This window comes from Hylaeus anthracinus, unplaced genomic scaffold (assembly GCF_026225885.1).
Source record: "Hylaeus anthracinus isolate JK02 unplaced genomic scaffold, UHH_iyHylAnth1.0_haploid 11997, whole genome shotgun sequence".
In the NCBI taxonomy this organism is placed as follows: Eukaryota; Metazoa; Arthropoda; class Insecta; order Hymenoptera; family Colletidae; genus Hylaeus; species Hylaeus anthracinus.
In genome coordinates this window covers 6653924-6676618 of record NW_026534344.1, presented here as the reverse complement: position 1 = coordinate 6676618, position 22695 = coordinate 6653924, and the positions used below count along the sequence as shown (strand labels likewise).

General features: G+C 40.4%; 1 protein-coding gene and 1 long non-coding RNA gene across 4 annotated transcripts in view; both read right to left on the bottom strand.

Annotated features, from left to right (window-relative positions):
- The window catches only part of LOC128889312 (uncharacterized), a 49363-nt gene extending 44977 nt beyond the window's left edge, over window positions 1–4386 (bottom strand). The window contains exons 1-2 of the long non-coding RNA XR_008460419.1: window positions 4248–4386; window positions 3273–3343 (exon numbers count right to left, since the gene is read on the bottom strand). This is a non-coding gene — a long non-coding RNA (uncharacterized LOC128889312). The remainder of the gene's footprint in view (window positions 1–3272; window positions 3344–4247) is intronic.
- LOC128889306 (uncharacterized) overlaps window positions 1–22695 on the bottom strand; it is a 314808-nt gene that overhangs the window by 256294 nt on the left and 35819 nt on the right. The window lies entirely within an intron of this gene.

Genomic DNA, 22695 nt, shown 5'->3' with positions numbered 1-22695 from the left:
CGCGGGCCAAAGCGAAAACGAACGACGCCCGCTCGGCTGGAAACTGATAATGAAGCAAAAAACCGAAGTTGAATGCGGTGTTAATGAACACACGGGGCCCGTTTTAATCACCCTATTAAATATAGCGCTCGCGACGGGGACAAGCAACCGCGCACCGCGTCACACGCCGGCCCGCGAGTGACATTTATGCTGTTACGATTCGTACCGGTAACGACGTTATTATCGCCCAGCGACGCTGAAATTCCCGCCGGAACAACTTTGCCGAAAAAAAAAAAATTTCAACGGCGAACAAGCGCTTATGAATCCCCCACTTGTCGGGAATGCGTTTGCGTTTGCATTGATACGACACTCGGTGTCGATACGACGATGGTGCTTCTGGATAGAGATGGGAGTAGTCGAATAGGAAGACCTGCTTTTAACTATTCGACTCGACAGGTGCCCGATACTACGGATGGAATTGATATTGGAGTATTAGTGTTCGAAAGGCGATGGTCAATTTAATTGTATCGGGTTGGCTATGCTTCGTGCATCTGAGAATTTATGCATTTTATGAATTCATAACAAGTACAGTCATAAGTAAGTATTCGTACTCTCTATGTCTGTTGAAGAAATTTGTCTAAATTAAATGATAGACCTGATGTTTCCAAACAGTGCATATTTATAATGAAACATTTATTTGGAAACATCAAACCAGTCTCGGAAGACAAAAACAAAATAGGAATTCCATAATTAAAACTCGAACTCCAAAAAGATGGCAAACACCTTACGACTCACAGCATAAACACTAAACGTGAATGGAAGAGTCAACAGTCGCGTTACTGAAAATCGAATCCACGTAACGCTATCGCGGGTCACGCCATAAATTTCACGGAATCTCTAAACAATTCGCAAATGTGACGGGTTCAATATGACAATCGATGCAATATCCTCGCCGCGCGCCACCGGCTGAAACTGAAAATTTACGATCAATACGCGCGAACAATTGGAGCCGTTCGCGGTACACAATGGATCCCGATAAATTGTAACCGTGAAACCGTATCTCCAGAAACCTCGTAGCCGCTGGAAATCGGCTACGAACCGTTTCCGTTCGCGGCCGATCGTGACTCACGCGACACGATTTTTTCTCTTTGTTTCAAACCGCGCCAGGTAACGAGCGAACGAAGCTGGCAAAAGACATGTGTCACTGGTCGCTGATTCCCGAGTTCCGACTTTCTCCTTCGGAACGAATCATTAGCTTTCACTTACACGAGTTATCCCAGTTTCCAGTCGATAGACGCTTATTAGAGAGGCAAAACCCCGGTAGCGCGACCACCGGGCCCCACGGACTTGGCCAGTGTTCTCTGATATTTGTATTTTGATAGTAACGTGCTGGGCTGTACCGTGTAACAATGCTGGAGGCTAGCAGTGGAACCTTGCCATGACAGAAATCATGCATCGTCTATTCGAAGTACTCGAGAATCGCAATTTGTATTCCAGTGAACGCGAACCTTGGAAAGTGTAGGAGCTACCATAACCATTCGATAATTTTCTGTAAGCTATTTATTCTTTCTCACAGGTAGCATTTCAATTTTAGCTATTCAGCCTTTTTAAGTAGCGGATGGGTTGTATAGGAAGGCAAATATAAAAGAATTCTAAAAAGAAAACGTAACTTACATTCAAGAATCGGAGGTAGAATCTGTAATTTTCATCGTAACATTACAGATTCTTTATAAACTTCTAATCAGGTGTTTGCGATGATTTTATTAATTTTTTATACCAACTTGCCGATATTTAGAGATACAAGTCTGCATGTTGTAATTGAATTATGCTATTCCCTGAAAGCTATTTTTGCGTAGGGAAACTCAAATTCCAAACATTAACCATAAATTTAATTCAGATTGCAATTTTTATCCAGCAAATACCGCATCAAAGTTTATCTCTTACTGGTGGTTCGAGCTTTCGTGCCAATCACCCCATCTTCGACGTAGAATATGACAACTCGTGATGCACCTACGCCTTGATCGACGCACTAAAATCTTCAGCTCACGCATCTGGCATACAGAAACGGTAATCGGGGATACACAAATGGCGCATCCATGGACACATAGGCGTAAGGTTAGAACGGCGTAACTGTCAGGCGTGATACATCATCGCGACGTGTATCCAGTACGCCCTCAGGGACCGTAAAACGCTCTCGAACGCTTGTTTGACTTCCATTTTCGATTGTACTCGAGCCGTAGCCTGTCGCTTGCTAGCTAAGTTTATCGCTCGCTTTACTACCGATCGTAAGACGTCAACGATTCACGGTAAAAGCACCGGCAAATAACGTCGTCCCCGTGTACGAGTATCACGCGGATCCCCGATTATGCGCGATTCCCACTGTACAGCTCCAGAAATGTTCACGCTCAATCGAAGCTCGAGGAAGTTTCAACAAGAGGAGAAACACGACGATAGCGTATACGGATTTCAATGAAACTGGTACGGAACCATAGCCAATAGATCTTTGCGGTGATTATGTTGTGATTATTTTTATAAAATTATTTCATCGATCCAATCATTTCTTGATATAAATAATCTCGATTTACGTATTTACTGCGATCCTGTGACCAGATCCTTTAACAAAATTTTCCTAAATTAATGAAAAATACCTGATGTGATAACGGTGCAGCTAGACTTAGGAGTACAAAAGGTCAAGTCTCCGAATGGTTTCCGAAGTAGATTATAACGTCCAGTAATCGCTGTTATAGCATTTCTAAATTCTCGCGTATGACACCAACGTTATGCCATCGACAATCGAGCATTGGCTCGTGTAAGGCAACACATCGCTATCACCAGGCGACAAAGTGCTAAATAGACAGATAATAAAAAGAATTGAGCTGTAGTGGGTACCATGCTTTGCATGTCTCTTTCGCAGCGGAGCGTTTGTGGGAAAGTCAGCCGGTCGGCGTTGCAGGAAATTGTAATTCACGGTAATCGATATCCGGATGAGGGGAGTTCGCGACGATAAACCAGCCACGGGCGTAATCTCTGCTGTTGGCGAATTATTTTAATGAGGCTTGCGTTTCGTTGCGATCCCGGGGATGAGTTTTCAGCGACTCATTATCGGATCGTGGAAATTACGAACGTCGTTTAGAAATTACCGGGGTGCACTCTTAAATTGCGCGTCTGCCGTCGCCGATCGCTGACGCTGCTTTCTACGGCATCGCAGCTCGCCGCCAATCACCGTGTCGATTGATATTAAAGCGAAGATTCGTTCGTGTAACGCTAAATATAATAATTCGTTGTATACATACTAGTGGATCAACTTTCACGAGGCTGCGGTAAATTTCTCCGCGCTATGCATCGAAGATAAATTGGTGCTTACCTGGAATCAGAAAGGGTTCGTTCGATCGTTACGATAGGTGAAATTACGAGTTACGGATTTCAGAAGTGACAATGTCAATTGAAATAAATTAATACGACTAAATACGAATAAATCTAAAAACAATCGATACAGAAAAGTCAATTTTCCTCGAAAACTACACTATAAATTTTGGTTTTCATTTTTTCCATACCAATTTTAGTCCAAGTTAATTCTAAAAATTAAATTAGTACAAGAACAAAGAAATAACTCAGGTCTGAAAGGGTTAATGGATGAATAAAGAATTAACGCGTTGACCTAATATCACCCATGTCATGGCAAAGATCTTCATTAAGAAACTAAAAAACTTTATTTTGAAAGGGAGGTATAACAATTGTGAATTTTGATGAGGTTACAATTGTCGCAAAATAAAGTTTAAAAATGGCAATGATTAAGGGAGGTTAAGGAAGTTATTTATTTTAGAATTTTCTCTCGGAAAGCAGAATCGTGTCCTCGATGAAACTATCCGAATTCATAGAGAATATCGACTGCACATCTTCCTGAAGGGAGAATCCATTGTGAGCCTCCGCGTAAAATTTCTACAGGTGTGAAGAGGTTCTCTAGGTGTGGCTCTAAGATGACGATTTATGATTGCTCGTTTCGACACCCCGCTGTGTTCCCGGGAGTCGGTATATGTAAAATTTAATTCAAGGCATTTTATTTTGCTCTCAACAGATCGAATCGATGTGAAGTATAGCTACGTGGGTCACAGATTAAACATTTTTACAACATTTTGTACCCGTCCTAGTGGACTCTTTGCTAAAACTTTCACCAGAGTCTGCCTTGTCGTACAGTTGAAGATTGACTTATGACAGTGATTTTCAAACTTTCTAGAGAACACAAGCAAATCCAGAGTAAAACGACGTACAAACTTTTCCTCTTCGGAGTAAAGTATCTCCGCTCCTTAGCGGTTATATTAAATTCATTCCGGCAAGTTCTAAACGATGGAATCGCCGAGTCGAAGCGCACCGAGCCTTCTTGATTCATCAGCTAACGGAGTCGAGAATAGCGAGGTCTGTTTGCAACTGCCAAGTCTGCTGCGCCAGTCGTGGCCAAGCACCAATAACACCAAGTTAATGATGTTTGTTTGACGGATTTATGAGGGCAGTGCATGCGGTGCACTGGTGGGTAAAGGAGTCATTGCACGCGCTATAAAGATACGACCTCGGGCGATCCTTCGATCGTATCGCGGAAACCATTTGCTAGACCGCAAAAACTGCCAGGGGAATCGCGCGTTTTCCTCCGACGTGTCAGGACACGGGGAAATAAGATTGATGCGAGAGCGCGATTGATAAGAAGGAAAATATTTGCCCCACGCCCAGAGGAGATTGCCCCGACGATCGTAAACACAGCCTGTCGGGCCAGGATACCTTTCGATTTGGAAAAGACTGCACCTTACGCGGTAATTTAGTCGGCTGCAGTCTTGTCAGCCATGGTACCGACTCTATCCTAGCAATCTGGTGACTCCATAGAAGCTCTCTTCGAACGATTTTTAATATAATTCTGATGGAGGAAGTACATCAAATAAAATATCATCCTACGTAATAAGAAGAAATCTTATCGTGAGAAGGTAGATTCATGAGAGCTTCTTCGTTCAGTTTCAATCATTTAAAGTTGGACACTGATTGTCAAATAAATTTGAAACTTCCTTGTGTACTTGGATGACCATCTAGAATTTAATTGAATAGCACTCTGAAACGATGGAATAAATAGTATTCATGTTTGAAGAGCATGTACGTCGCGTGAGCCTTTTTTAATAATGTAACGACCAAGATACTTGTTACCAAGACGATTTATAATAATACTGTTTATATAACCTGGAACTCCATTTTTATATGCCCTCAAGCGAAGATCATTTAGCAAAAAGACAACTCTTTTATTAACACGTTCGCTAATAGACTAACGCTCTTGAAAATTTTTACTGTGATTAAGTTTTGTTTCCAGCTTCCTATTGGAAGCTTAAGAATTTTATTTAAATTTATTTTCTTTGGTAAAAATGACACAACTATGCTGCATTTGCTAAAATTACATGGTATTTAATTTTGATTCTTTAACTATTTATATTAACATTTTCATTGAGACTCGACTTTAAAATAAAATAACTAGTATACGAAGCATTCATAGCCTAATTTCAACATGAAGTAATTTAACATAGCAATACTAGAGTTTGAACCCTCGCTTTAGGAGCATCCTGTACACTCAGTAACACGTTGCGTGAATGTACTTCATTAAAGTTGCCAGTGGTATGAAATTAAAGCGATAAAACTTAACCTTAATGACTAAATCAAAACGCAACAGTGTGTTCCCTTGACGCGCTGCACGGTAGCGTTGCTTTAGCCGTTCCATCCAGAACCTTTAAAACGCGATGAAGATAAAGAATGGTATTCGCAAGCGAAAAAAAGGACAGATGAACTTATATGCATTGCAAAGTATGCAATTGGACTGACATATAAGACTTAAGGAGGTCGGTACTCGTCTCCCATCAACCTTTCGCGGTGGCCTTTACGAATTGATGTCCCAAACGATACTCAACGCTGCAACAACTTCAAACTTGTTTTATTTCAATGGTGATTACTATTAGCAATAGTCCATACAGCTCCGTACAACCCTAATGTCCTACCGTAGAGACTATGTCGTACATCGTGTCACATTCAATGAAACAGCGTTCCGCTGAGACAGTAAGGTTCACAGCGCTGTTCAATCATTCTGCACGGTTGTCCTTACTCTTGAACGCAATTGACAGCGGTCCGCAGCAGTCAACGCTCATAAACATTTCGCGTAATCTCAGACTGCCCGCAAGTATGTCTCGTACACAAGTTGCTAATGCTATCTCGCAAGCAACGACACTTGCAAGCGCCATGCAACAGTGGCAATTGCAGCTACAGGGTGTACTCATAAAATACATCTGAAGCTCAAGTACTCGAGCAAGGTACGTTACTATAAGCTTTGCTTGGGATGTTATTTACACGAAGCCTCTCCACTTTTAAGAACAAACGAGTCTTCTCACCTTCATGCTTTTCTTCCACGATACAGCGAAATTAAAAACAAGAAACCATGAATGACTCTGGGGTCCCAAAGCCAATAGCTGCGTTAGTTACGCAACAGATCCACCCTCAAATGGGGACGACTAGATGAGTAGATTTTTGCAGCGTCGGATGCGACGCTTGAAAACAAGCGGAAAATCGGGCCGTCGCACTTTTATGCGGCTGCCGTTTAAAAACGAACAAGTCCGGGCAACAATGGAACTTATCGCGGTGCCTCGCGAGTGGTCTAATCTCGTTCTGCCAATCGCGCGTCGGCTCGAGGGAGCTGCAGAGCCACGATAAACAGACTGGAACGCAAATCGCCGGCCTCGTTAGCATAACTCTACGTTCGTCCTCTTAGATTCTTGAGTGGTTTCCGTACTCGCGACGCCTATTACTCCGATTCGTGCTCGCCCGCGGCCAATTTCCGTCAAGGCTGTTCCTTGGGTCCTCTGTTATTTAACGTTTACGCGGACGATTTACCACGTGTTTGGGATAAATACACAGGTGGACGTTCATGCGCGCGAAATGTGCGAAATTGATAGGAATTTTGTGTGCGCGAAAGTACGCGTTTTCGCTCGAAAAAATGTGCACGCGTGTATAAAAAGTATGTAGAGTATACAATATGTAGAGTACAGATAAAATAATATATTGTAATACGTATATTACATAGAATATGCTAAATGGCAATATATTATGTATGAATAACAATGACGAAGACAACGATGAAGATGATGTGTGATATAATATGTACAATATAAAAAAATAATATATTGAAATACTGATAGCAATGTTTACATATAAAATATGCTGAATGGCAGTATACGACAACTACTCGTGACGAAGACGACGATGACATGACCTATGATCTATGACTACGACTACGACTATAACGAAAATACCCGTGATGATAACTATGACGATGACAATGATGTGTCCACGTCCTGCATACATTCTGCGCATAGCATCTAGTCTGTATATTTGCATATAGAATGCAGACTTGCATAAACACCCGCAGTCTAGTAATAACTGTAAAGGTGCATACAAAGTGAACTAACTTTGCCATCATCAGTAGCAACTAATTCAACTATTGATCTAAATAATACTGATCTAGATAAAATCTCATTTCGTGGAGATCATAAATGCCCAGATATCAAACAAAGCAGCACTCCTTAATTAATAATCTTCAATTTCGATTAAACTCGATCATTAAAATTCCATTTTCAGCAAAGCCAAATTACCAGCGGATAACATGCAAACTATTGATAAATATCGATCGATAAATTAATTTTTCAATGCTGAATACTGATATTCACGTACCAGTATCCGTTAACTGCGTCAGCTAGCAGTAATAAAATTACAAACCCTCCATCGCGAAGGGGACAAAGAGGCCACCGATGGTAATTGCAACAGGATACCATAACATAATCGCATCCTTGTCCCTAATAAACCTGATCAGGAGAAATCGGATTACATATCATCCTTCGATCCAGGCGCATGTATCGTAACGAGCAAAGGCGACGAACTAAACCGTCAAGGGGCAACTACGTGTCGTGTCTCGTCTCGCAGATCCATTTTCCGCCCGCCTGCTGGGCAAACATGTTGCAGGCTGGTAATGTAACTCCATACGCAATATCGTTGTCATGGCTAATCGACACTTTGTAGGGTAATGCCGGTCTGTAGACGCGTTTGTGGTATTCCTGCGCAGTATTTCAACGATAACTATCTCCCGCGAATCGCCTTCTCTCATTAAGCACCGCGATTTCCGCTAACCTCGCTCCTTGACTTTGCACAAAATTGCTCCGTTGCCCAACGACCTTTTCATCGTAATCTCTTTACCGAACTTATGGTAAGCTGCGCTCCGTTCGCTAGCTTCGACAACGTTGCAAGAAATGCTAGTATTTCAATTGCAACTGCGATAGACATATCGTGCCAAAAGTAAAATTGTTTAAACAATGAGTAATCGAGTGAATTCAATGTATAGCAATGTATTAGTGATATTTGCTCGATCGAAGAGTTACATTTCATTTTATTAATTCGTTAAGTACTATATTCTAGAATATAGGAGGTGTGATTTATATTTTACAAAAGAAAAATGTGCCACGATCCTATTCAAAATTCAGTTATTCCGACAAATTACGCAGGTTGTTAAAGGGGTGACCCTTCATCATCTCACGGCTCTTCTATTTAAATATTTCTCCTTAAAGCAAACAGTCCCACTCTAACCCAAAACTTTTCGTGCGTCATCTCGGCCTTTGCGTCACCGCATCCAATTTACGCACTAAAACACAATTTTCTAAACCTTGCTCTGCTTTGCCACACTCGCCTCTGCTCTGAAACCCCTTAAAACATCGAGTAACTCATGTGGAAAGGACGCTCTGTATTTATACCACAGCCAGGTTCATTTCCATCAGAGATGGGTGAAATTTCAATGGAATAATAGGTAACGAATACAATCAACGTATCAGCAATTTGTTCGTGACGTTTATTCGATTGAACAATGTTTAATTGTTCATTGTGAAATATTCTATTCCACGATTCAAATTTTAATATTTGTTTACATCTAAGTTTGAAGTCGTATCAATTACAAATTTGAATTTTGTTTCAACGAGTAGCGAATAAACGAATAATAGTTATTCAATTCGTTATGCAGATTCTTTATATAAATAAGAATTGTGCTCGCCTCTTATTTTTATGCCAACGCAACACGTTTTTGTATACTTGCAAAATAAGAGATATATTTCACGAATGTTTATTGCCTGTCGCTCGCAGACGATCCACCGCTTTCATAATAAATGGTTCAAACATTGTGCAACGTATTATTTTAGAGTCGTCTTTTGCAAAATAAAATTCGAGGCGTTGAAACAAAACGTTATGGAAGAAAAAGAATGAAAATAGAGAAAGAACAAGGGGCGGCAGAGTATACGTGACGCGGTGGCGAATGGTGTACAAGGAACCAGGCCAATTTATTTAATGATGACGCGTTTAACAATAATAAGAGTGCCGGGAGCCTGGAGATATTTTCCCGCGTGTGTAGAAACGCGAAGTGCTACCACGTGTGCAACACGTGTGCACGATACACGTACTCGACCATGCTGTTACGCGTACGTAAACTCGTGGTTAGAGTGGCATGCGCATCAAGGTGAGCAAATTGCCCCGAAGAAAGAATCGCGAAGAAAACAACGTTCTTCGCGAGACGAAAAAAGATCTGGCTAATATGTACCGTAGCCCTGAGCCGTCGCAAGGAAGGGAGACGCGAAAGAAAAATTAAATTATCGAGGTGGAGGAATATTCGTTTAATTTCTATTTATTTCTTGATATGAAAGACAAATGTACTAAGTATTTTTTTCTTTAATAAACGCATGTTTTATTTTGCTTTTAAATTAATTTAGATTTAGTGTTAACACATTCGCGATCGCTATAATCGGTATTATTCGTGACGAACAACAATCCTTCGTCTCGAATAATATCGAGCTAATGGCTGCGAACTTGTAAAGTGTAAAATGTAAAGTGCAAAAGTGTAAGGTGCAAAAGTATAAAGTGTATTTATACAAATGTGTGTCATTTGTTAAGAGTTTATATTCGATTCTTTAGTAATATATTCCGAGAATGTTTGCACATTTTGAACTGTATTGCTAATCTCGTCGAGATCGAGATCGAAATTGTCGAAAATAACGAGATCGATATGCATGTCCCGAGATTTTTCGAGATCAAGATCGAGATCGTAGAAATCTCGTCTCGTCTCGTATCGTGCGCATCACTAGCGCAAGGTGATTTACCGACGGTTTCAAGGCGAGCAAATTGCTTTTGCCGCGAGCTCTCGTACGAGTTTCTCGAAGACGCCGTCGGGTAATGATTCTTTCCTCGTTTTTCCACGAGCAGCATCACGCAGACCTTGGCAATGAGATTGATCCCGTCTAGTCGCCGTGTTATTAATTTGTACGGGGAAGATTTATCAGACACGATACGCGGAGAATAGATAATGGCATCGGGATTAATGGTACGAACCGTGGCAGACAACGGATTTTTCTTTCCGTTTCTGCTGGACCATAAATTATCGCTGGCGCCGCGTTTCCAAACGAACAGGGTGAATCGTATTAACGCGCAATCCGATACTTTGTAACGTGCGGGGTAACGAGAAAATAGTTGGTTTATTATTCATGCCGAGTCGTCGAGAGCTTGTTAATTTTTACTCGACGGAAACAGGTCCTGCGACGAACCTCGACACGTTTTATGCGCTCCGCACGACGATCTTCGCCTGCTCGAGGAATGAAGTACGTCTACGAAAACAGGTCAAAGTAAATTTTGTTCCTGCATAGAGGTACTAATTCAGATAGGGGTTTGCTTTATTTTTGGAGACGTATTTTATTCATAGTTTGACGGATCGTCCATTGAAAAATGTTTGTAAAAAGTTGAAATGTAGATTGAAATGTGAATGTCATAGAATGTTTGCAGGATTATCACATAATTTTAATTCCTTAAAGATTAAAAGAGCAAATTAAGAAACGGATTTTACAAAGTGACCATTTCGACTAAAAAGGTTGAGAAACATTAGAAAGGGGGAAGAAAATTATCGCTCCTGATAAATGTCGGAGAAGTAGTCGCGGTCGAAATCTGGTTTCAACGATCGACTGGATAATTCACCGCAGATGGTCACACAGCAATGCACTCTTGTGTAGGAGCATTCACCGAGACCAGAGGCTGCATTACGAGTTGACGCCTGATCTGGGCAACGTGCCGGGCACGACATTGCGCACGTGCTATGAATAGTTAGAGCCAAGTTAGCGCTGATTATCGTCGTGTTTGCGTGTGCAGTAGACCTCCTATACTAAAAGCCATAGCGCTGAAATTTTCTGATCGGACGGCCCATACGGGCCGCTAATATTAGAATCGAGCGCATACCGGCGTTTCTGACTCTGTTCTTTGTTGGTCCCGCATCTGTGCCATGAATGGCGATCGTGAATCCGGAGAGGGCAAAGGTCGGAATTATTTCGGAGTCGGTTGGCCAACCGGTCTTTTTTTTTTTTTTTTTGTAAATCGTTGCCACTTTCGAAAAGACAGAGAACACGTTTTATCGTGTAAGTGGAATTATCTCCTTACCTTGCAATTTATGTAATCGACGATCAGAGTTTGACGTGACGACTGTCACGATAGCGAATTAATCTTAAGCTCGAGAATGGTGAAGCGAGGTATACGAGCAAATGCAAATGCAAATGCAAATGCAATGTAACGCGAAGCAAGAATTAAATGAATGTAAAGGAGGAATAAATGTAAGACTAGTACAATAGGTGTTATAGTCAAGTTATGCAACTTCGCACACTTTTAATTAAAACTCTCTCGCTCGCTTGAACGTTAGTTGTTGATTAATAAATGTTGCAAAATAAATATCAAGTACTTGATCTTACAAACAAGATATACGCGTGTTCTTAGTTTTCGCTCTCAAGTTTTCCACAACATCTGAGAGTAAAAAAGCATAAAGCCTTATTTGTCGAGAACTTAACCATTAACGAGATAGGAACGAAAATATTTCCAATCTTAATTGACTGTCGTATCTAAAGTAGGTACTCGGAGTGGTGTCCGATAACATCGATACAATGTGATCTGTTAAATTAACTAGAAAACAAGACATTCAACGTTTTCCATGTAATCGATTTCATTAATCTACCACTACTTTTTAAGAAATTTTGTAGAAAAAGAATCACTTGGGCAAAGGTGGACAACATTCTTATCTACGTTCAAATTATGAAAGACAAACAACTGTGTACGTGTTACTGGTTGAAAATTATTGATTTTACCAGTGTTTAAGAATAGTGCTGCTCTTTCGATCAATTATAATGGAACCAGCTATTAGATGAGAATTAAATTTATTTACGATTACATTCAAGGTTAAAGGCTATAAAATAAACATTATTATTCAGCCGAATACAATTTGTAAATAATTTTGCTTGTCATTGTGTTAAGGAGAATCGTTTTAAATAGTTGGAAATGTACATCAATCGGAGCAGGAAAATGAAGGAAAATTTCAATTTGTTTGAAATTTACTATTTCGTTCGATTTGCAACTTGTCACTTCGATATTCAAATTGTATGTATTTTACCGCGACTTTTTAAAAAAGTGAAGATCATACGTTTATTATTCTAGCCTCCAGCAACTGCTGTAAACATTATTTTTTGTGCGAGTCAGACTTTAAACGGGATCAGATTAAATAAGGTACTTAAGTGGGTCTAATTAATGACCGTAAGAAGGTCGTAACAATTTATCAGCGCGAAGCAGATTCACGTTACAGACTCGTGCAACCTGATATGATGAACAACAGATGGTTGCAATTGGATCTCGGATCGAGCACGCCGTACTTTTAAAAAATTCGATGATGTAATATAGTTTGACCGAATACTAAATGCAAATATTCGATAGAATTGAATGCATATCAAATGTTTTCAATGTTTCCACCAATTTCACCAAGGTTGATTGCGCGATGCTTCCAGTAAAATGATTCTACAGTTATGAACGCTATATGAATTACAAATCTGCTTCGCTTGAGTGCTGCGAACGGATACACGCGTCCAGAGTATTTAAGAGTGGTACTGTTCGTACAGAATAAAACTGATAAAAATAAAAAATGATCAAGCTTCAAATTGATGGTGATTAATTACTTGCAATCAATTAATTTTCACAAGTCTCAAACGTATGATACTGTAATTAAGTAATAATAATTAAGTAATTACATTTCATGAATTTTCATTAATTAATGGTGAAGCTACAGGTCCAACCAAACAACTATCCATCTACTATAATAATTTCTTCCGTAATGTGCGAGGTATTTGTACAAGTGAAATTAACAATCGTCGGAAAATTATAACATTTTGTCAACACAGATGTAACTTATTAGAGGTCAGCACAGTTCACCGTGTCGAACAATGGATCGGCACGATTAAATTTGGGTCAAGGAGAAACCTGATAGAGTGACTGCAATCACAGCGTGCCAAACGTTTGGCATTGTTCGCATTGATCACGCGACTACATCAAGGAACTATGTACAATCGATACAAAAGAACTACATAGTAGGTCAAACTTCTATCTTCGTAGATACTCGACACGGCGACACCGTTTCTAACCATAACGTAATAATGCATCGATTAAATTTACATTAAATCCACGCGACATTCGATCGCCTGTAAATTCTGACTTTCTGAAAACTGAACAATTTATCATCGTAATTATTATTTTTATTATTGTTATTCTTAATGATCAGTTTAATTGCATGCAATATGAATATGAATGGATATACACGAATGGATATATGTACACAGATAATATAAGTAATTAGTGTACATGTATAACTAAAAGGCAAAGTGCAAATAAAAATAGTATTATTAAATTTGATTACTTTTCCTTGAAAGGATTACTTTTAGCTCGTTAAAAAATTCAACAAGTCGACAAATTCGATATTCTATAGACACTAGATATTTTAAACTCAATGTTTTACGTAACTTAGAGACATGCTGCATTCGCTATACAAGTTGGAGTATGGTAGATTAAATAAAATTACTCAAATTAAATATTTTCAACTACCAAACGAGCAACTTCTTACCTAACGTTTACAACAATCCATATATAACTAATAAATCTATACGTCTATTAATGGATGTCCGATCCCACGCACGGCAAAGCATCACTTTTGGCTCCCAACCAGGAGTACAATTACTTGGAATGATTCCCAAACTTTTATCGATGTAAAATTTCAGTCTATTAACGAGTAGTCACCGCGCCGCTCGAGCGTACTTTAATAATACCGCGAATTAAGAGGACAGGTGAAAAGGCCAGCTCGAAATAAAGATAACAGACTTCAACTCGATCGTAGAGCTCTAATTACCAATGGAGGGCCGCAAAACTAGCGTGGTAATGCAATCTGGTTCGTGTTCTCGCGTTAACAATTACTTGTACGAGGAGAGTTAATGCACGCCACGATTACGGTTATAATTAGTGCCGAGAGGTGCTGGGGCGAGGAGGACAGAGGGTGGGAGGACAGAGAAAGGGATAGGGAATAGGGTTGGGCTGGGTACAAGCCTCGGATAATGAGTTTGCGAGACCAGCAACGGGCCTAGCAACTTCTGATTCTCTGAGCGGCCAACAAGCTCGATCAACCGGTCTTCCGCTCCTTTAGTCGCCTCAATGCCGATAATTAGCCATAGTGTGGTTTACGAGCCACGCTGGTTAATCAGACAAAGACACCTGCGCTCGATTTTTGCCCCTCTAGATTTTACTGGCGTCGATGGAAACGATCGGTTCGCTACGAGCGCCCGTTCGATTCTCGATAAAAATTGCGCCGCTCGAATCAAGCTGAAGCGAGATACACGGACGGATAGGATAGCCGTACAAATGAGTACAACTCAATTTCAACGAATGGAGTCACGGCAGAGAAGCGAGAATTATACCGATTATTTGTGAATGAAGATAGTACTTTGGCTACAATTTGCGTGTATTCTTTCTTTAGTTCGCGATGTAAAGGATTTTCCAATAGGAGCTTTAGGAATTTTGTTTTTTAATAAAATAGAACTGGTAGCGAATATAAGGGATTTATGTAATTAATGTTAGGTGGATTGGAAAGTAATGTCGTTTCTGCGAATCTCAATACTAAGGGCTGTTGATAACGAATGTATTTGTTTGAATTTAATGTAAAAGAAATGACATTATTTTTCGATCTGTATGTATTTTTCGAAGACAATGTTGATAGGCATACTTTGTTATCGAGAAACAAAATTTTGAAGCTTTTATTGGAAATTCAATCGTAACATGGAAAACAACAAAAAATATACGTGATGCACGCCGAATATATTCTACTACTAATATAATAATATTTTTATTACGTTTGGAATACGTACGCATACCTTTTGGTTATATTTAGCATGTACAATTTATTGCATTAGCTTGGATGCATAAAATTCGCAGTCTACTCATAACTTTCATTTTATTTTAATTTTTATATTTTAACTATTATAGTGATATTCTATTTGACCCAACGTTTGCTCAGATAAGTTGTCATTCGTTCAAATATAATCCGAATAATGAAATGGAACTATCATAATAAAATTCTAATTTTTACTCAACGAGATAGATGAATGGAAAGTCGCGTATACTTTATTATCAATTTCCATCCAAGCAAGTATTTTTTCCCATTCCTGTTTAACGTCCGACAATCGCGCACAAAACAGGTCACCCCTTGGCGAAATAAATGTAAACCGGGGTTTTTTTTGTGATAGGTGCACTTCTCAATGCCGATTAATCTTGATTTCTCGCGATTCGTCGCATTCGTTTGAACCTTAATTACCCTCCACTCCACGGTGAAACGAATCGATGAGAACTCGATCCACTGGATAATAATTAGAGCGATGGCGTGTAATCGACGAAGCGAAGTGGAGCCGATATTACCGCGCGTAGGTCGACGCTGAGGTAATCGATGCTGGACTAGGGTTCATCGACGAAATAAAAGCCGAGCCGTTACATCCAGTGGTTGGCAAACAGATTCACGTCGTGCTTTATTTCTACGCAAGAATATTATAACGCGATCCCTTATCAATCCCGACCACGGTTTTACTTCATTTCCGCTGACATGCTCTTAACTGACAATCTCAACTATTTAGTCGTAAATGTTTCGCGATAGATGCGAAACTATATTTTTCGTGATTTTTAATATAGTTCACTATAAGAGAAAGATATCTTGAAGGCGATTCGATAGAGAGTGAATTTGAGAGACATCATTTATATTCCCACTTTAAATACGTATCGAGAAAGCCTACTCATTTATGGGATGTGCTAATATTCTTTTGGTAATAACGTGTATTATAGTAGATACCTGTGATGAGAAATTTCTGTGGATAATAGCTCTCGTTGCGTCTTACCTGAAACAAAAAGGAAGAATCGGGTTAGTGATAGAGAACCACTATTTTGGCTTTATTTAATTTAGATGTAGTTTGTCCTTGTATTTAAATTTTCAGAGAATTAATGAAAATAATATAATTCAATACTATACTTCACAATTAAAATTCAAGATTAGAAAATTCACTTAAAGATTTATTCGCGAATAACAGATCCCATTTCGATATAAAAACAAGGTTGTCATTTCTAAATTACTTTCGCAACAAAAATCATGAAATTTCTTGTTTGAAATAATTCCACCAGATCTGAACCACCCTTATCAGCCGACCTTCGAGTCGAGCGTATCACGTATCGCCTGTGCAACGACGGCATGGCGAAATGGACATCCTCCCTCGACTTCCTGTGCTCGTCTCAATTCGAAACTCGTGGCATTCTCCCGTCCCGCGACCATTCGTCTCTGTTTCTTCTCTCGCGGAATGCCGTAGACGTGGGTAGACGCGCGTCGAAGAGACAGCCCGGAGTAACCGATGGAAAGACCGAGCGAGGGTAGGGGCGTTATTGTTCTTCAAAACAATTTAAACTTTAATTACTTCGGTGAACTGCAGAAACGGCGTTGCGACAGTCTCACTGTTTGCCATCGTAAAATTAATTGGCTTCCCCACCCCCGGTCCTCCTGCTTCGACCACGCTTGAAACTCTCGTACGATTCTCTCTTCTATACCCCATACCACCCCCGGCCTCGTACCATCCACCTTTCCTTTCTCCCACTCCTACTTCCCAACCCCCATCGCGGACCAATTGGCGCGAGCAAAGAGAAGCGGAGATCGAACCGTCTTCCCCGACATTCGGAGCGTTATCCCGATGCAATTAGCGGCTGAGCTACCTGTCACGTTCCAACTATGGCCCACCCACTCGCGCATGCATCCTGGATATATCCGAATATCCCCGGACGCGACTCGACTGCGATTTAAAAATCATAGCTGTGTACGAGCGGGGGAATCGACGGACACGAGGAATGCAGTTGCAGTGCTTCTAATTGCAACACAGGCCAATGAATACTGTTTAAGAGACATGTGGTCATCCCCACCATTCGCAGATGTGCATTGGGTATATTCGAATAACCGATGTTTGAAAACCATTTATGTTTTAATCTAATTGAACTATATTTGAAGATTTTAGAAAAATAAATTCTTCTTTGCTCTTTTATGTATTATCTAATGAATAACAGTGATAAAATCATAAAGTTAGTTGAATTCATGACAAAGTATAAGACACTGATTAACTCGAATATCTATCACAAATAGATATTCCTCTTACAATTTTACAATCACTAAAATACTCCAAAGAATTATTTCTCTTTCTTCAAATCTTCCTTTAACACATTCAGCGCCATGCTAATTTGTATCAAAATTTAAATGGAACTAAAATTTTGTTTTGAAATAATTCGAGACTACATAATCAACAATTTGTCACAGCATTTGCTGTTACAACATTAAAATTCAAGAATCCTATCTAGATTTATTTTCTTTGACATCCTCGTCTTCGGTATAAGTTTCTTAAATTTTTAATGAAAAGTCACCCATATGTGGGTGTTGTTGATCCATTAATAAATAATTCCAAAATCAAACAAGTGAAACTTTCAACATAATAATATAATGGTCGACGAGCTCTCAACAGCCTAGCACGAGTAGTCCGTGGAAAGTGGATGAAGAACCGCTGCGTTAGAAAAGGTGGTGCAACGGGGCCGACGTCGTCGAGACAGCCGATAGAACGTTAGAGACGAGAATGGACGGCGGACAAAAGATGGGGAACGAGCCGTGGTGGAAAGAAAGCGGCGCGAGAAGAACTATCCCCCGTTACGTACCCACGCCACGCCCGCGTAAATAAAATTCGTTTCCCTCTTTTCTCTGGTTTTCCGCCGCCACCCCCGTCCCATCTCATCTCATCTCGAGGCAGCGCGCTTGTTGATATTCATTTAGAACGTCACTTCTACCGCGGTAACCAGCCGGTACATACTTGCAGAGGCTGCGTTTGGCGGCAACGATTCAGTCTTCCACCCCCATCCCCATTCTCCTTCAGCCCCAATCCGCTCCTCGGTTGCCGCTTTTCTACGACGAGCGCAGCCGTAATGCCAGCGGCCAATGCTCGCGGAAGGCTGACTCAGGCACCGCCGTATGGCCGGGACGGTGCATCGATCGCCTTCTCCGCTGCACCACCTTACTTTTCTCTCCTCCTCGCTCCCTCCAGCCTCGCCACACGCTCCCACTCACTCGGTTACACCCTTGCACCCCCTTTTTCCGTTTCTCCGTCACTTTTCTTTCCTCCCCCGCTTCCTCGCGGGTGTTCCTTCGCTCCTGTCCTTACCTCTATCGCTCTTCCCATCATGCTCCTCTCCTCCTTGCGTCCTCAAGCCACCCAACAACCTCCCACTCGCACTATTCCACCCTTACCACCACTTTTCCGTTCCTCCGTCACTTTTCTTTCCTCCCTCGCTTTCTCGTGTTTCTTCGCTCCTCACCTTTATCCCTCTTCTCATCATGTTCCTCTTCTCCGCTGCACCACCTTACTTTCCTCTCCTCGCGCGCCCCCAAGCCTAGCTACACGCTACTGCTCACTCAGTTCCACCCTTGCAACCCCCTTTTCCCGTTCCTCCTCTGCTGTTTCTTCGCTCCTGTCCTTACATCCTCCTTTTCTCCGCGAACCTCGTATACCTCATCGACAACCCCCATCTCTCATCGACCACCCTTTCGCTCGCAGCTTATGGTAGGAAAATAATGTCGATTTTCGGTCTACGCTTAACTCATGCGGCATCCATTTTTCCCAGCTGTCTCAGGTGAGTCAATAATCCAACTCCTGTCCAAGTTGTCGAATCGTTGTTCGTGGATCAGTTTCAATCACTGCCTTCGATTGTTCGTTGTCGACGAGAGAAGGGCGTCCGCCACCATCTTCGTCTTTGAGGCTCTCATCTCCACTTCGAAATTTCTTGAACCAATGCTGCACCGTGCGTTCATTTACGGTATCTTCTTCAAATGCATCGTTGATGTTACGAGTCGCAGTTGCAGCTTTGTGACCCAGTTTATATTCATGTAAGAATATTACACGAGCTTGCTTAGTATCCATTGCGAAGTAAATAAGTTGAAGCGAGCACAAATTAACAGTAAAAACAGAAACGTACCTAACAGCATGCAACGCGACATCCGCATTGTAAGATAACATTAGAACGTAAATAAAATAAAGTGAACTGTTAACTCGAAATCAAGCGTCAAAGTTCAAAAGTTCGAAAACCGACGTTAATTTCTTACCAAGCTAATAGCATTGCCGAGCTCTGGCGGGGATTGCGCAAGAATACCCGATTTGACGATGCCGGCGCAATAAAGGTTAGAACAGCGATGTAATTGAGAAGCCGGGTGTGCGACCAGATCCGCGAAATTGAAAGAGTCCAATCGATAGCGACGCAGCGACGCGAAGCGTCGGTACGTCGCGATATTGAGAGCCGTGTTTTGGCAACTGCGCCGAGCCTGGGAAAAAGAGTTCGAGTTCGTATCGCTGAAATTGGGGATAAGGGAAAACTCGCCGATGGTTCTGGTGATCTTTCGAGTATATGCATCAATCTTTAGGGTCTTCTAGACACATCAAGAATATGTAATAATTGTTTCCAAACACAATTTCAAAGGATAAACATATCTGCAGCATTGTAAAATGAACACATAACTTTCAATCAAATATTTCATACAATAATATAAAGGTTTGTTTAGCAAAAATATATTTAAAAATCAAAAAATATAAACACCCGTAGCCATCAAGTATTTTAAACGTTCATAGAAACTTCATCTTTTATGCTTGATAACATAAAAACATTCACGATGACCTACAAAAGTTATGTATATTATCCATGTAAATATTAAATCATTTTTGTTTAATAGGATCACAGTGACCCCGCTCGCACTACTTATGTTACGACATCGACACCACACCGGCAGATTAAATTACACGATAAGACACCTACATAATAAGTCCAAGAATTCGCCAAGTAGATCATTTTTGCAGCTTCGACGAGCACAACGTTAGGATTAACTCTCCGTTACTAATCGAACACCGAGGTCTGTTACGACAACGTGAGAGATGGAATGTACGAACATGTTGTACAAATTAGATCCTATCAACGTAAGAAGAAAAAACCGTAACGTACTCCTAGAATATTATTTTCCTAATTGCCTCAGTAGACCTCGAAACGGTGAGAAAAAGTTTTCGACGCCGAGAAGGAAAAACGGAAAAATCGCGAACGAAAGAGATGCGGAATACAGCTTTCTGAATTCTCGGCCTCAACTGGCTCAGTTACTGCGGGAAAATATGCAGAAACGACAAGCACGCGGAGGGTGAGACGGATACAGGGAGATTTTAAAGGGAGGGAAAACGAAGAGAGGGTGGTAGGCGAGGCGCTCGTCGAACCACTTCGTTGAATGGTTATTTCATGCGAGTAGCGATAACATTTTCCTAACATTTAGTGGATCGTTTAATGGATGCTGCTTCCGCCCGCTGCAGAGGAAAAAGGCAATGCGGAAAGAGGACTTGGAAAAATTGGAATAAAGCGGAAGGAAAAGAAGGTCAATACATACGAATCTTATGAAATCATTAAAGTACGATACTTTTCCAGTCTCGAAGAAGTTGTTGTTTATTTAACGTTTCGACTCTTTGTGACTGAATTTATTAAAATTAATTTACTGGTTCGTACAATCCACGAATCACTTACGCATGTTTTCCCAATGTTTTGTATTTCAGCGTCAATTACTAGAATAGATACTGTTTCGCGAATGTGTTAGAACGTAGCGAATTAGAAAGTAGTTAGAAATTAATAAGTAAATAGCAAATGCAGTAAAATGCTCGAGTAAATAATCTTCGAAATTAATAACAGAATTTAAATTGGAATATTTAATTAATTTAAATTGGAATATTTAATTAATTTAAATAAATAGTATTTTTGGTGTGAAAGTTTTTCGATTAAAATATGTATATTAAAATTGTCTGCGCATAGCATGAATACAACAGGACTTCAATTATTTTATAACAATGAAGACTTCAGTGCACAGGTACGAAGTTAATTCGCGTTATGTAATAGGGAAACTATAAATACACCGTGCTGTGTAAGTTTATTCATGTTTATATAACCAGCTGAGTCTCGTTCTTCTTTGTTCGAATCTGTTTTCTGTAGAATATCAAAGACGTTGGGCGATTGTAACAATCTATACTATTCACGTGTATAGAGAGACACAACGTTTAAATAAAAGAATTTTTCTGACGTTTATTGTTATCGGTATCAGGTTCTATTAGGAATAGTAATTAAAATAAAAAATGATCCATACGTAATTCGCAAAAATTTGGGTTGCGCCATTAATTAGATACGATTAATCGGTCAGAAGTAAATTGAACAGGAAAGTATTAAACAATTGAACCTACATTTTAGGGACAAGTAAAGTAAAAACGAAACAGAGCAATAGAAGAAAGGAAAAAAAGGAGCGGTAAAGAATGATCGAGCAGAATAACTGAGAAGGTTAACTAAAATTATGTATGTTCTCGCAATATGCAGCATGAATCGTGTTAATTGCGGGATCGATATTTGAAAGACATAGTCAGTTGTTGAAACATCGCAGAGAAGAATTAAAATAGTTCGTCCGAACGCAGAACAAGTTTAAGCGTTGATTGCTATCTGTGAGTGACATTCCTCAAGGATTAACGATTAAATGTTAAAAAAAAAAAAAAAAAAAACGGGAGGGCGGGAGTACACAGATAAGAATAAACGCTTAATTTATCTACCGCGATAAATGCATACGACAGGGACACACGACCAAAGTATACACGTGCACTTTATTAAACGTAATTGTTCTAGAAATCGCACCGGCTGGATGCATAGCGAATCGTGCATTGTGAGTCAGCCCACGTACGAGTATGTTATTTTCTAACGAGGAAAGACAGCTTAACGCATCGATCCGAGTTGTAAAACAGCTCTATCGCTAAACTCCTTCATTCTGCGGCAATGAAAGGCCATTCATCGCAATTATTATCGTGAAACCGCAGAGGTAATTCTCGGAAACTCGATGCGCAGTTAGGTCTCCGCAGTGCGCTTAAAGAGATTTCCATGCACTCGAGAAAATTGCCACTCGCATCGCATAATCGACGCACTGTGCCTGAATAGGTTTTTATACTAGCATTAATTCATGCAGCGTGGACAGAAAATTATACTGGGAATTCGCTTGCGGTCCGCGCGACAACTTTGAACGCGAAAGAAAATTTATTGAAACAAATTTATTACGAGGTTTGCTTCTAGCACTGTATGTACGCAACGAATAGTAGTCATTTTCAGAAAATCGGAGTGTATTTGTTGAGAAAACGTTTCAACAAGATGTATTCTAATCCTCTTTGA